The following is a 16,902-nucleotide window of genomic DNA, read 5'->3' as shown; positions in this document are numbered from 1 at the left end:
GGCTGCTGCCGCTCAATGGCTGCCTGGGGAAGGGAAACAAGCAAAAAATATTCTTAAGATACTATCAGATGAATTGTCATTAAATATCTGTATGAAGCCAGAGACTTACCAAAATGTCTTATTTTTATGCTTTTTCCTTTAATGTTTCCTTGGTGAAAACTAACATCTTGTTTATTTTTGTGATGTTTTTTCAGAGGCAGAACTTTGGAGATTTTACTTCTCCAAAAATATTGGTTTTATAAACTCTAAGAACATGTGTTGTGTCTATTGGCTTATGACTGGACAAGTTATATGAATTTATAATCTCATCAGTATTATAATACCTACTAGAGGCCCGGTGCACAAAAATTTGTGCACTTGGGGGAGGGGGGGGGGCCTCAGCCCGGCCTGTGTCCTCTCGCAGTCTGGGACCCCTTGAGAGATAACGACCTGCTGGCTTAGGCCTGCTCCCGGGTGGCAGAGGGCAGGCCCAATCCCTAGGTGCAGCCCCTGGTCGGGCTCAGAGCAGGGCTGATTGGGGAGTTGGGGCACCACCCCGTCATGCACAGAGCAGGGCGGATTGGGAGGTTGCGATGCCACCCTCAGTCACACTCAGAGTAGGGCCGATTGGGGGGTTGGGGCACCGCCCCCTGTCACACTCAAGGCAGGATCGATGGGGAGGTTGTGGCACCACCCCCTGTCACGCACAGAGCAGGGCCAATCAGGGGGTTGGGGCGCTGCCCCCTGTCACGCACAGAGCAGGGCCCATCAGGGTGGTTGGGGAGCTCCCCCCTGTCATGCACAGAGCAGGGCCAATCAAGGGGTTGAGGAGCTCCCCCCTGTCACTCACAGAGTAGGGTCCATAGGGGAGTTGGGGCACCGCCCCCTGTCACACACAGAGAGGGCGGATCAGGGGGTTTGGGCGCCACCCTCTATCACCCACAGAGCAGGGCCGATCAGAGGGTTGGGGCACCGCCACTGTCACACTCAGGGCAGGGCCGATGGGAAGGTTATGGCTCTACCCCATCACACACAGAGCAGGGCCTGTGTGGCGGGGGGGGGGGGGGGGGGGGGTTAGGGCACTGCCCTCTATCACCCACAGAGCAGGGTCGATCAGGGGGTTTGGGCGCCGCCACTGTCACACTCAGGACAGGGCCGATGGGAGGTTATGGCTCTACCCCGTCACACACAGAGCAGGGCCCATGGGGGGGGGGGGGGCGCTGTACCCTGTCACACACAGAGCTGCAGGGCAATCAGGGTGTTGGGGAGCTCCCCCCTATCAGGCACAGAGCAGGGCTGATCAGGGGGTTGGGGCGCCTTGCCCTGTCACGAACAGAGCAGGGTGGATAGGGAGCCGCAGGGTGATCAGGGGGTTTGGGCACTTCCCTCTGTCACGCTGATCCCGGTGCCGGGAGGCCTCTCAGCTTCGCTGATCCCGGTGCTGGGAGGCATATTACCCTTTTACTATATAGGATAGAGGCCTGGTGCATGGGTGGGGGCTGGCTGGTTTGCCCTGAAGGGTGTCCTGGATCAGGGTCAGGGTCCCCACTGGGGTGCCTGGCCAGCCTGGGTGAGGGGATGATGGCTGTTTGCAGCTGGTCACACACCCTTCAGGGTGGGGGTCCCCACTGGGGTGCCTGGCCAGTCTGGGTGAGGGGCTGAGGGCTGTTTTCAGGTTGGTGGGTGACTGAAGCTCCCAACCTGTCCTTCTTTTCTTTTCTTTTTTTATTCTGGGCCAGCTTTAGCTCTGGCTCCAGCTATGAGGCCTTTGCTGCTGCAAGCAGGTTTCTGGGGTTTTGTTTAGCTTCTATATTTGTTACAATGTTTCAAACTGCAAGCTCAGAGGCCAGCAAGGCAGATGGGGAACATTGGAGTCCTCTGTCACTGAGGCAAGCAAGCCTCATGTTAGTTTCAAGCTGCCTGGCTGCTGGCCGCTATCTTGGCTGGCAGTTAATTTGCATATCACCCTGATTAGCCAATGGGAAGGGTAGCGGTTGTACGCTAATTACCATGTTTCTCTTTTATTAGATAAGATTGTTCAAGATTTGTGCATTTTCTATTCTATATGTTCAGATATATGGTACTAGATTACCCATTACTTTATTCCTAAAGTCATCTTGTGTGGCAATTATTCAGTTGTGAATTTTCATAGAAATTATTTATGGCTAATGATTGCCTTGTATCTCTCAGAGGCATTTGCTTCCATCGCTGCCATTGGGGCTTCATACATGTCTCATGATGGCTGTGATGGTCCATACTGAAGAATTGTGTGATTAACCATGATTGAAGCAAACACAGTCATTTTTGCCTGTTTTATACATTTTTTAATTGGACTCTCTGAATGAATTACTAATCACATGTGGATTACTAAATCTACAGTGACATAGCTATGCTCTTGACCCTTTCACACTATATTTTCTTAGCAAGCTGTGGGTCTAAGCTATCGGGATACAATTTAAGAGATAGTAATAGTTGCAAGGGTAGTCATTACAGTACCATTAACTATTTAACGTCTTTATATGCTACAGTCACAGACAATATTTGAGCTTAATCCAGTGCCATTTCCATCTTGTTCAAAGGAGAAAATGGCTCTCGTGGGAATTCTTTCGACTGTGTCCACCTGCCGCTGGCTATTAGCAGATTAGGGCAAACATTGGGAAGTGGTGTGTCATCTAAGTGAACAATAGCATGGTTTTTTTGCCTTTCTAACGTCAAGGGTATTTGAAGGTTGACTTTTGAAGAGAGTGTTTTATGAACATAAAAATAGACAGATACTTGACTGGAAGAAGGATCTTCCAACCAGATGACTACAAGTAAGAGAGAAAGCCTAACGTGACAGACCAGTTCACGTTGTGTCTGCTTTTTCAGTGTCCCGAGGGCCTCCCCCACGCCTAGACATTTCCTGTTCCGAGAGGCCCTGCTGTAGAGATGCCCAGGATCACACTGGAACTGTGAACAGTGGTCCGCAATCCCATCCTACAACTGACACAGAAGAAAATCCACAGAAGGGAAGTGGTGGAAAAGGTGTTTTCTTTCCACAATTTTATATTCCATAAAGTATTGAAAGATGCAGATTTTCTGATGCTGTTCCTGCATTGATAAGTAACAGCACAATAGTAGTTAAATCATTTTATAGGTGATTTCTCAGGAATTTTCCATGCCCCCATTACATAATAAGGATTTTCAGAAATCATGCAACTGGCCTTTATTTCCCTTTCTATTAAATGGGGAGAATAATGGGCGACTCTTTCTTATATAACAAGATGTTCTATACGTGTTTAAGAAATGTTCATTTAAGAAATGAACCCTTGCCCTGGCTGATTTGGCTCAGTGGATAGAGCATCGGCCTGCGGACTGAAGGGTCCTGGGTTCGATTCTGACCAAGGCCACATGCCTGGGTTTCGGGCTCCATCCCTAGTAGGGGGCATGCAGGAGGCAGCCAATCCATGACTCTCTCTCATCATGGATGTTTCTATCTCTCACTCCCTTTCCCTTCCTCTCTAAGATCAATAAAATACATTTTAAAAAAAGAAATGAACCCTATGGGCAACAGTTCTTAAGGTCCATAAATATCTTATTATGGATCCATAATACCAGGTGAAAGAAAATACTCCCCAACCCCCATTTAGTTGTTATTGAAGAAAGCAATGATATTTTTAAAAAGTTGATATACCATAAAAACTGTAGAGACACTCAAAAGAGTGGTGTGTGAGGATTCGTATCCCAAGTAAACAGTAAGTGGACAATTAAGTTTGGGTTGTCAAAGGTTTATGTGGGAGATAAAAGTGCTAATTTTAGAGGCTGTGGCTAATTCCACATGCCTCCAGAAAAAGGAAGCTGCATTTGGGTTCAGTTATTACAGAAGGAATTATTTTTAACAGTTGTGTCATGCCTCATTTTATAGTTCATTAAAAAAGAGCTCAAGCTTAAAGTGGGTGAAGCCTGAGGAATAAAAATCTCCATATGAAGAGCATCCACACATACACAGAAACCAGGGCTTTCCATGACCAGAGCCCTGTCTTCTTGCTGTGGCGAGTTTTCCAGGGTCCAGAGGAGGAGACGTGGCCAAGCTTGAGCTGGACGCAGGTGCAGCCGCTCTTCCACAGAGAAGGAGCAACGCCGGGAGTCAGCCAGCCTTGGTTTGGTGTGCCCCGTGGTGACTGCCAGTCGCTCTCGGGCTTTTGTCTATTCTTTGTGTACTGCTTAACTCAGCTTGAGCCAAAAGAATCAGCTGCTAAAGCTGGAGCCGACTTTTCTGTAGAGAGAGTAACGTTTGATGTTTCTGGACATTTCTGTGGCACGTAACTCCTACCCCGAGCTCCTGCTGCCTAGCAGCACTTCTCACATGAAAGTACAAGACTCAAAAAAAGGGTACCTTCCACACACTATACTCCCATTGAGGAGGCAAGCAGACAGTCTTTTCTGACAGCTGGCTGTCCATCTGGTGTTTGATGTGGGGCAGAAAAGCACGGTGGGGTAATAAGGGAGATGGATGTTTCTCTAGGTGACAATCCAGCGTTCCTGAGAGCAGGCTCCCTTGGGCGCCCTGCCCTTCTGCCCTGCAGGCTGCCTCTCCCCACAGGATGGCAGAGCGGTCTTAGTATAGTGCAGCTTAGCTCTCTCTGTGTACTTACCTGGCTTTTTATTGATTTGCAACTTCTTGATCACAATAAACATTTCAATCACTTTGTTATGCTGTTGTTATGCTGAATGTCTTGGGAAAGTTTTGTGGGTTTTTTTTTTTTTTTTAACAACTCCCAATCTTTTTTCTATTTTTATTTGTGCCTAAAATTCTCCTTTATTTTTATGCTTTGGTGAACATTTTCTAACCTCTCTGTTCCAGAAAAGTAGGAGGAATATGTATGCTAGAAAAAAAGTGGTCACCTGTCAAACTGTTGGACCAAAGATAGTATTTTAAAACTTTGATAATCTTTAATTTGTTATGTTTGAAATTTATAAATAGTTCAAATATCAGCATAACATTGCTATATTATACAAATCCAGTTTAAGAACTGTCCAGACAGAAATCTTCTGACCCAACTACATTTAAAAAAAATTGTTCTTGGTGTCTACAAACATATTTTGCACTTTTGACAGACTACTGTTGTTTTACAAGTAGTAAAATGTGAATAAGCATGAATTATTCAAATGTTAGAATTGTCTGAATTCTCTTATTACCATGAAAATGACTACTTTTAAAACAATGTGAACACCAAACTTACAAAAATCAATCATGTATACACTTTAAACATAAAAAATATTTTAAATTTTATTTTCAGTCTTAGCCTGTGATCTGAAGATAAGTATTACTTAGAATTGATTAAAGAGAAGCACCCAAAGGCTGTGGCTTGAAAAGGAACAACTCTTCTGAGCTGTGATTATTAGGAAATTTATTCCAGGAGGAAGGAGAGGGGCAGCGCAGTAGTAGCTGGCCTTCTCGCTGATGTAGAGCACCTCTTTGGAATGATGAGCATTTTGCTGCAAAGATGACACCAGCCTTCTTTCTCTGTTTCTTTCTATTCCTCCTCACACTCTTTGCCCATTGGCAGTGAGAGCAAAGCCATCATTATTAGCCATGGCCTGGCATCTAGTCTTAGAAACCCTTTTGTTCATGAGATGGGAGAAAGCAGTCCAGAAATGGCCAAACTCAGCCAGGCCCATTCTTCCCCCACCTCCTATATTGAAAACCCACGTGTTTTTATGCCTTCCCAGTAGACAGAAGGAAACAATGGATTGGATATTCTTGCTGATTGTGAGGCCAAATCGGCTGGATGTTGGGGGATAGCTAAAATGGAAATCTTTGCTGTGTTTGCTATCAACATGGGAAAATGACTGACAAAATTTAAGGTTTCCAATAAGTGAATTGAGGATACGTCTTGGGTGTTAGGACATGCTGCTTGCTTTATTTAAAATGGGAAAAAATATCCTGTTTTAGGAGGCACAGTTTTAAGAGGCCTAATGAGGCATCTATAATATGCGAGTAAGTAGTTTGAAAGGTAAATCGAGGAAAGGCATGCAGCGATTCCTGTTCCCAGGGCTCTGGTCAGAAAGCCTGTGTTGTCTGCATCTACTAAGCAGTTCGCTAGTTTGTCCCATTCTATCTAATAATAGACAAACAGGGTAATTGACTGTACCTTCGCTACGCCTCCCATTGGCTAATCAGTGCGATATGCAAATTAACTGCCAACAAAGATGGCGGTTAATTTGCATATGTAGGCTCCAAGCGGCGGAGTGAAGACTGAAGGTGAGCCAGAGCCACGAAGACAGAAGGCGGCTCCGGCTGGGGCTGCAAAGACGGAGGACGGAAGGCGGCTCGGGCCAGACCGAAGGCCAGGGTCCCAGGTGCCGGAGGAAAACCAGTGCCGGCAGCCAGGAGAAGGGAAGGCCTATTGCACGAATCTCTTTGTGCAACAGGCCTCTAGTCATCCAATAAAAGCTGAAAGATAAAGAAGCAAAAACAAAACAAAACAAAACAAAAAAGCTAAAAACAACAACAACAAAAAAGACCAAGAAAGCAGAAAACTTACCACCACCATAGTTGTTTTTCTTCACATTTTGAATTCTATCCTTAAACTGCCTTGGTCTTTTTCCAGCTTTCCGAATCCTCAGGTAGTTGCTTTTTATCCTTTGTCCAGAGTTTTTATTTATATTCAGTGGGAGAGATCAAGTTAAACATATAGTGTGATTATGTGTATATGTAAAAACATATGATTACTTTTTTTTTAAAGACCAGAAGGTCAAAATTATTATCTTGGCTCTTTTGGACTGGTGAGATTATGTGTTTTCCCTCTGTTTTCTATTTTCTAAATGTTTCATAGCACACCTTCCTCAACCCTTCAGATTTGATCATTTTTCTTCTGAATCTTTGGTTAGCTGAGTCTTTTCTAAAGGATCATGTCGTTCACAACCATTAAAAACCATTAAACTCTGTACCAGCCAGATTGCTTTCAGCTGCAAGAAACAGAAATTACCAACTCTGTGGCTTAAATAATAATGAAATATATTTCCTCACATAATGAAAAATCCACAGGAAGGTAGCTGCAGGGTTGGTTGCCTCTGCAGCTCTATCTTATCACCTGCCATCCTGATGTTCGGCTGTGGCCTCCGACTGGTTTCCTTTGTGGTTGCACAATGGCTATGGCAGCTCAGGAATCACTTCTAGACACAACATGGAGAGCTTAAAATGAGCCATCTCTTCCTTTGAATTAGTTAGTATTTGGTTTGATTGTAAATGACAGAAACTCAAAATAAGAGTAGCTTAAGTGTGGTATATTTTTTGTTCTTCCATACATGTTCTTCATTCCCAAGGTCATTCATGATCTCATGTGGTTATTTCACCTCCAGCTATCACATCCACATTCCACACAGCAGAATAAAGAAAAGGAGAAAGAGAAGTAAAGGCACTTGTCAGTTATCTAATGAGGAAGATTCCAGGGAGTTGATACACTGCATGCCTGCTTTTCTCCTATTGATCAGAAGTTATCAGGCCTAAATGGGCTACAAAAGAGGCTGAGAAATGTATTCTTCATTCTGGATTATCCATGTACACAGGTGAACTTTCTACTACTATGGACTAAGCGGAGCATAGTGGAGAGCAACAAGCAGTCACTGCCACATTCTTGTTCCTCTCAACGAACTTTCTCAGAAGCCACCACCAGATTTTCCTTTATGTTTTATTGGCCAGAAGAGTATTGCATGCTCATGCCTAAGCCAAAATTCTGGCAAAGGAATGATACCCCCATAATTAGCTTATGTCAATCAAGATTCACCATCTAGGCTTGGGGTTAGGGCCATCCTTCCAGGTAAAAGGCAGATGGCAAACAGACACCTGAGCAAAGTCAGAATTCTTAGGAAGGAGCAAGGGGTGCAGGGAAAGGAGGGCCCAGAGTGGAATTGGTAGGTATACTCTCTATGGAGTGCAATAGCATCCATGTCCTTGATCTCATTTTAGGTGCTACTGAAATGTTTATCTGTTACAGCTCCTGTCACTGTCCCCATTTCTCCACGGCTGCTTATGTTAAGGATGAGAGAAAGCAGTGGAACAAACCCCAATAAAATTCAGTTATGCTAGTGGCTCCCTCAATATGTAAACTCCCCTTCTACCTATGAGTGCATTTGAATTAAGTTCTGAATATTGAAGTTATATTTATTCAGAAGTACAGATCAGCGTCTCCGGAAAAAAAAATATGTGTTCCTATCTTACGGTCGACTAGGAGGATCCCTAAAGAGAATAAAACAGAGCAAATAAATTGGCATTTAGAATTTAGGACATTTTGTTAGTCATCTGCACTCTCAAACATTTTTGAGAGGAAGGAAGCCAACATATAATAAAGGATGAAAAAATTAGATGGAAGAAAATGGTGATGAATGAAATAGGTGAAAGAGAAACACAGGGCATGTATGTGAGTGGGAGGGAAGAAGCTGTGTGATTTTGTCACTAGTGTGTTGCTATGGTAATGAAGCAAAATTAGGCTGATATTACTCTGTTGGTTTTGTTTTGAATAAAGGTCCAAATATGTGCAAGCAATGATAAATATAACTGCCAGAAAGATGGTGCATTCCATCTGCACAACCCATATATTCTCTTCTTGTAGTCAAACTACCAAAAGAAAATCAGGTTTTTAAAAAATTAATTCAGATAAGATTTAAATGTGCATGCAGCCTGGTCATTCAGGTAGATCACTCTCTTTCTTGGACAACTCATACAGTCTATCTCCAGTGTTGCTACCATATATTTCACCATGTAAAGTTTTCCCTTTCTAAACACACTTTCCAGATAACCTTGAGCAGAATTGTGGGGATTCCTAATCGTGGTTGGTTTGAGTCACAGGTGTTTACAAAGTCTTGGTAAACTTACTTCCTCAGATGGTTGTTCATGTTCACTATCTGTAGATATCACTAGCTTAACTCTAGGAGTTACTGAACAACCATATTTTTTGTTATCACCATATTCTTCAATGATCTCTGTTGGATTGGGCATTTTAGTGGACAGAATTAAAAGGTTTCAGTCTATTTATTAAAATACAGAATAGAAACTTAACTTGAAATTATTATTTGCTGGATAAATATTTATTGAATACTTACTGGAAAAAAAAGTGGAGTAACTCATCAAGTCCAAGAACTACAGATTTCTTTAACAGCATGGAGGAGCATTTTAAAATTGTGGTAACCTTCACTGGCATCTCCTGAATTTTTTAAGGGGAGAGGAGAGGCTGTGGCTCAAGAACTCAACCTTGGGCCACTTTAAAACTACTTGCTTTGGGACTATGCAGAGGTGGTTGTGGGCAAGTCAGCTGAGCATCACCTGAACTAAGACATGTCAGAAAGATGTGAATATTCAGGTCTCAGTCCAAGGGAGCACTCAGGAGGGCCATGGCCCTAGGGCTGGTCAGTATCATCTGTGAGTTTCTCGTGATCCTACACAGACCCCCAGTCAGACCAAATATGTGACCCTTGTGATCCAGACTGGATAGGGAAGGAAGCAAAGTTGGGAGGAGGCTGGTACAATGCAGAAATGAGCAAGGGACTGCAGACTGGAGTCCTGGATGAAGGTGAAGATTAGATAAGTGTGTGTATGGGATTGAGAGTGGTGGAGATAAACGTGGGGTGAGAGAAGGCTGTGATGGGAGAATGGAGTTTCTGAGGTGGAGGAATTCCAGAAGGATACGTTTTCAGGATGTGTTCATGAGGATGAGTTCTTGTTCAGAAGATAATGGATGAAGGGGTGCTAAGGACATTTGTGGCTTTGCATAGCACTGTTACGTACTTTGGGACCTAATCCTTCCATGTAAATTATCCCAGTAGGGGCTGCCAATCAATGCAGACCACCCTCTTGGCCACAGAGTTGGGCATATCATCCAAGCCAATAAGAATTCTTCCACAGGATTTTTCAATACTTCGTTAGGCAAATGGGTGGCAGAGGGAAGAAGGGAGTTCCTCTCTTGGGCACAGAACAGTGAGTATGTGATCCTGGGACATTGCTTCTGTTCACTCCCAAATCTGTGTCTCTGCCTCTAATCTCTCTTTTAGCTTCTAGAATCCCTTTAGACAGCTCCATCTGAATGTCTCATTAACCCACAGCCCAGACAGAATTCTTTTTTCCCAACCCAAATTGATCTCCATCCTTTGGTGTTGTCTTTGGCATCAGCCATCTACACTAGAAGTCATACTTAACATCTCCCTCTTCCTCACCCTCAAACACAATCAATCACTAAAACCTGTTGATTCAACTTTATGAATATTTACAAATTTCTTCCCTTCTCTCTATTTCTACTGCTGTGGCCGTGGTACAGATCTTTACCACAAGCTCTTAACTGGTCTTACCACCAATCTTAAAAATCTTCAATCTGTTTCTTCCTGTTCCCACCCGCCCTCACCCTGAATAGAATGAGCTTACTCCTTCAGCACTTCAGGGCTTGCTCCTGCTCTCTCTGCAGTCTTTTCTCTGGACATGGCCCTGCTTTCCAGCCACGCTGAACAGCTTACGGTTGCCTGAACCGTCCATATGTTTTTCCCTGCTCTAGGCTTTAGCTCAAAAGCTGCTTACTTTGCCTCAAATACACATTTTTCTTCGAGAGCTAACTCCTGTTCATGCTTTCAGATGGGACTTGAGTGTTGCCCCTTCGGGCATCCTTTGGTGACATTTTCACCATTGCCCGCCTGGTTGAGATCATCCGAACATGCTCTCACAGATGTTAGATGAGGACTCGCTGCCCTGTGTTGCGAAAACCAATCTGTGTGTCTCTTCCCCACTACGCTGCAACTCTTTGAGGGGAAAGCTTGAGTTGTATTCAAGTCTGTATTCCATTTCTTGGCTGGGAGTCTGACACAAAGTAGACCTTTAATAAATACCTATGGACAAATAAATGAGTGAGTGCATCCAGGGAAAATACATTGCTAGCTTTAGTTCTCTGATTCAGTGAACCCATTCTCTTTTTGAGCCGTGATAGTTCTATGAAGCACTGCTAAATCACGTCTTGTCTGAACACTATATCTTCATTAAAATTTATTTATGTTGCCATCAAACTGGAAAAATAGTCCAATGTCTTCATTTGTACAGATGAAGAAAGTAAGGCCCAGAAAGGTGCAATGCACTCAAGGGCACACAGCTGGGCCCAGCGGAGAGGCGCCTGGCCCCTCTGTCCTGGACCCAGCACTTTCTTCTCAACAACTAACCTGCCTGCCTAGAGCAGCTGAAATGTCAAATACTTTTAATCTTGTTTTTTTGAGGAACGTGTTCAGTGCTTGTAGCCTCAGGAAAGGAACACTCGCACCTGCAGACGGTTCTCAGTAGATACTTTGCTCCTGTCTAAAAGAATTTTATTCCCTATTTCAGGCCAGAGAGTTACACCCAATACCTTACACTGTGGCTGCTCCCGGCCTCCTCCACACACGTTAGAGGAAGGAAACTCAGCTTCTCCTCTCCTCTGTCTGGGCGCCGAACGTGGGCTCTGAGAGAGGACTGACTTGGTTGGGTAATGCACCTCCCTGCTAGGTTTTTAGAGAAACCATTCACAAAGTAAGTCAGGAAACAAAAGCATTTGATGCTAGAGGTGGTAGGATGGGTGTTCAGAAAGTGAAGTGCAAAGCTGAGAGATGTTTCCATGATCATATTTCATGATAACTTAGGCTTCTTTTTCAAACCAAATCTGGTTTTAGTGCTTGCTTCAGTTCCCTTCTTTCTTCCATTCTCTGTCTCTGCCCTGTCTGCTAAAATGATCTCTCCTGATTTTTCTTCAGTTTAGTTCTCTGATCACTGTACTTATTGCTCGTGGAATTTTCACACATTTAGCAAGTCAGCTTGACTGAGGTTTTCTTCAGTTATATGACATAACAGTTAAGTATTTGAGTCATTTGAATTGCTGGATTCAAAATACCGTTGGGCTTTTTACATTCATTTTTAAATGAAGATGTTTTATAGATGGTTAGTCTGTCAAATTATTGCCTTTTATAATTTCTAGGATGTTTCTTCTTGCAAGTGATTGTTTTGGATGTTTGCCCTCCCCCAAAAAAGAAAATCGACAGAAAAAGCCATAAGCCTGAACACTAAGTGGCAAACTGATGATGAACTTTCCAATTAGCAAGGCTTTTAGAGGTTCTACTTAGAACCATAGATTGCATGCTGTGTGTGTGTGTGTGTGTGTGTGTGTGTGTGTATGCATACATATGTACTCATCCATATGTATTTGTATACAAATGTATAAGTATCGCCACCATGCATGCTTGTTGGGGTGTCATATCAAAGCACCCTCAGAAACATCCTCGACTAATGACAGGAACAACTTCAAGCTTGGAGGAAATTCCTAGGAAGCTTTTTTGTGTCAAGTATTTATCACAGAATTTTAGCTTTTTTGTAAAAGAGGGCACTCTAAATATTTCCTAATGAAACCTTTGAAACAATGTCCTGTCCACTTATAGTTGAGAAGTAATAAAAATTCTAGGTCATGAACCTGAGCTTTATGATTACACAATAGAGAAGAAATAATTCTGGAACCTGAATTCCATGGCGGCGTTGCCTGCCAGGGGGAGTCTGAGCATCCTCACAGATTCCTGTCCCCCTGCCCATCCTTCCCTGCAGCCTCCAAAAAAGCCTGCCAAGCAGCCACCAGCTTCCGGTAGGGGTTGCTGTTGTGTAATACAAGGCCCATTGTTCTCACTAGAATTTGGTTATCTTTTCAGATCATTTCCAACCTTTGTCCTTTCCCAGGATTTAATCTGTTTAAATTGATATTGGTTATTTGCTCTTGAGTTTACTGTGAATTTAATCTTATGTTACTGTTTAATACATTTAAGTACTATTTTGGTTGCTGCTGCTGCACTGATTAGCATTAATTTTCCCCAGAATGTGTTCAGAATATCAGTGAGTTTGTTTTGGAGAATGAAGGATAATTTCATTGTTTTAAAAACACAAAAGCATTTAATTACTTTATTAAAATGCATGAAGTGAATTTTGATGAGATCAGTTCTGAAATCAAACTAAGATTTTCAGAGAAACTACAACACTGGCTTTAATATACAAATTTTGCCTTTAAAATTTTATTTTTCTGCTGGTAGAGAGGCATTGTATTTGCATTTTTGAGCCTGAATAATTCTAATTCCATTTTTATTGTACAAACCCAAGAGGAACATTTACTTTGTTTTCACTGATTAGTTATACAATCATTCTTTTCAGATACTGCATGGACCATGAACCATAATATTATATTCCTTGCTAATACATTTTGGCAAAAGTATTTACATGAAAACACAATACATAAATGTAATGACTTTCTCAAATGAGTACATTGTTGCCATGAAGCAATCACCTTTATTTTAATACAAGTAAAATTCATTAAAATTTTCTCAATTAGCAAAGCGACTTTTCCAAATGAACTAGTGAAGGAAAAACATTGTCTGTTTTATCCTAACCCAGCTGATTTGCCTTTATTACCAGATGCCTATTTGTGGAAGAGAAAAAGAAAAGAAAAGTGTTTAATTTTAATAAACTTGATGCAATGCTGACTCCTAGGGGATTAGGTATGGTTCTGACATACTTAGTTTCTTTTTGGTTGGTTTCAAAGTAAAAGTTAGATTTGAAAGCAAAATCCTTTGAAACAAAGATACTACCTTCAAGACTCTCTCATGTTGAAAGGAGGAACTTGGAGACCCAAATGAATAAATCCTTTGAATTGCAAAACTTACTTTTAACAAAAAATATTTTATTTTTCCCTTTCACTAAAATGCTTAAATCCCATCATAAGTCTAATAACCAGATTCTGGCATTTGACACAGACAGTTGAGTTGAGCCGTGTATTTGTAAGTACAAATGTAGCTTTTAGGGGAAAAATACAATCACCTTTGAATTCACGTTTATGTAGTATAGATTTCAGATTAATTTATCTTAACTGTCCCTTTCTGAAGCAATTTTTAAAAATTTCTAATGTTGGTTATTCATTTTACGTGTAGAGTGAAAACATATTCTCCCCAGTCCCTTTTATATAGGTTTTAAAAATGACACTAACTATGCACACACTGGATGACTCAGAGTATGGGATTTAAAATCTGTTAGTTATTCCTAATAAAAATGCAAAGACTAAGTAAGAGTGCTAACTATCCTATATATTTGTGGAATTCCTGTTCTTAAAATACTTACTAGCACTGAATCTCCTTCTTGGAAGGAATACCCATTTAGCATTCTTCAGATGGATTATAAAATGTTAAATAACATTGATAAGGGGGAAAGGTTAAGACAGAAAATTCTAATTTCTAGTCCTGTTTTTCTAGGACAAGGGACAACTAATATAGTCTCTGGCTAGTAGTAAGGTGTTAAAATAGTTTACATTAACCCTGAGATAATATCTTTCTCTTTCCCTGGTATTAAATAACTTGTAAGTTAGGGGAGGAGGGTAAAGTCTTAAAATAATCACAACGATAAATTAGGGGTATGTGACATTGTCTAATACAAGGACAAATACTGGTTACAGGGCTGAGGCAGGGACGAATTAAGGCTCCTTGGAAAAATGGCTGGTTATAGGGCTGAGGAGGCAGGGACGAATTAAGATGAGCCTGGAACATCTGATCATGCCTGAGAGTAAGGAAGTGCTCAAAAAACAAAAACACAAAATGTTAGGCATGTTAAAGAGAAATAGGAGTCAACCTAAAAGAACTACCAATTGACAAACCTGGGACAATTTGGGTAACAAAATAAATAAAATAGTTATAGATTATAATCCAAAGTATAAAATAAATAGCCAGGAATCCACAATTGAACAAACAAGTAATAAATAGGGCAGAAGAGGTAAATCTTTTCTAAGGAAAAATTCACAATAATTTATGTAGCTATTCAGCATTTGAAGGTTTAAAATCTGTTAGTTATCCTATCTAATAATAGACAAGATTGAAATTAACCATACCTCCGCTACGCTTCTCATTGGCTAATCAGCGAGATATGCAAATTAACCACCAACAAAGATGATGGCCAGCAGCCACGCAGCTGAAGCGAGCAGGAGGCTTGCTTGCCCCAGTGATGGAGGAAGCCAAGCTTCCTCCCTGCTGCGGCCAGGCTCTGACCTCCACTCTAAGCAACAAAGTTGCAATTATAGAAGCTAAACAAACCCCAGATACCTGCTTTCAGCAGGCCGTGGCCTCGGAGCTGGAGCGGCAACAAAGTTTCAATTATAGTGTTGGGGTCCAGCCCCAGCAGGTCAAGGGGTTCCCAAAGGTGTGGATGGAGTTGGCGAAGAATGAAGGAATGATATGGAGACAGTGTTCAGTTCTTCAGCAGCCTAGCCAGGATCTCTAGCCCGGATCTCCAGCCAAGTTCTGTCTAGGAACTCCAGCCAGGTTCTCCAGATTCACCAGCCAGATTCGGTCGTCAGGTTCTGTCCTCTATTGTCTTGTTACATCTGTATTTATACCAGTGTGTGCCCGTGGTATCAACGTTGAACAGGTGTCTGTTGTCATCAACTTTGACCTTCCTGTGGACAAGGATGGGAACCCAGACAACGAGACTTACCTGCACCGGATTGGGCGCACTGGCCGCTTTGGCAAGAGGGGCCTGGCAGTGACCATGGTCGACAGCAAGCACAGCATGAACAGCCTCAACAGAATCCAGGAGCATTTTAATAAGAAAATAGAAAGACTGGACACGGATGATTTGGATGAGATTGAGAAAATAGCCCACTGAGAAGCTCCTGCAGGCCCTGCGCAGGAAGCCTGCGCTTTCACAGCACAGGCCTGGACGTCACCGAAGGACAAAGGCACAAGTGGACAGGAACCACCTGCCTTATTTTAAACTGCGTTTGGAGCTGAAGCCAGTATGGCTCAGTGGACAGAGCGTCGGCCTGCGGACTGAAAGGTCCCCTGGGTTCGATTCCGTTCAAGGGCGTGTACCTTGGTTGCGGGCGCATCCCGGGTGGGAGACGTGCAGGAGGCAGCTGATGGATGTTTCTCTCTCATCGATGGTTCTAACTATCTCTCTCCCTTCCTCTCTGTAAAAAGTCAATAAAATGTATTTAAAATAAATAAATAAATAAATAAATAAATAAATAAATAAATAAATAAAATAAACTACGTTTGGCCTTGACAAAAATTATGCAAATGATTGAGAAAGGTAGAGGAAAATTTTGCACTTGAGAAATGTAGTCCTTTGCCCCCATTTTCTTAAGCCAAGGTTTCCCCCATCTTTATTATAGTCATCTGGTTGCTATTGGTATTCACTGGCTCCAGGATTTCATTCCTGTTATCTGGCTAGGGATGTTGGGACCTGCATCCAGCCCCTGCAGAAGTGGGAGAGGTAGAGTGTGGGAGAGGCCCACCACGTGGATGGAGTGACGGGTGAGGCAGCAGAGGCCTGTGAGCTGTCCTTGACTGAGACCAGTCACAAATGTCTCCTGTCTTTGGAGCCATCTTCTCCTAAAATCCAGAGACGTTCCGGTTAATCTATTTAACCTCTTCTCTCTGTGCCAGAGGATATCCCTGTTTCTCCCTGGGTGAGCATCTTGGATACTTTGTGAACCTGATTGGGAAGAAACATGGATGTCAGTGAATTTTCAGAAGGATTTGTCTGGCAGGGGCTATGACTCCTTTGAGAAACCAGGCCTGACTTCTCTTGCATTTTCTCTGTCTGCTTGTGCACCCAGTAATCATTCATGGCAGCCAGGAGACACCGGGCAATTGTCTGACACATGCCCTGCCAGGTGAGATGGCTCTGATCCGTGGGGGGTCCACACTATGCCTGGAGGTGAGCAGCACAGTTTGGAAAGGAAGTTATGACCAAGTGAAAACTTGGGATTATTCTGTTCATCTGTAATAGTGGATCTATTGGTCACTTTACTTCATACACAGTGTGAATGTGGACGGATAAACTAGAGCTGTGCCCATCATTCATTATGTTAAGAAATTTTAAAATAATTATGAAACATTTTACTTATCTTGATTTGTCTT

The sequence above is a fragment of the Myotis myotis genome, unplaced genomic scaffold, assembly GCF_014108235.1.
Source record: "Myotis myotis isolate mMyoMyo1 unplaced genomic scaffold, mMyoMyo1.p scaffold_m19_p_1, whole genome shotgun sequence".
Classification (NCBI taxonomy): domain Eukaryota; kingdom Metazoa; phylum Chordata; class Mammalia; order Chiroptera; family Vespertilionidae; genus Myotis; species Myotis myotis.
The sequence above is the reverse complement of the archived record's forward strand: the minus strand, read 5'-3'. Positions refer to the sequence as shown.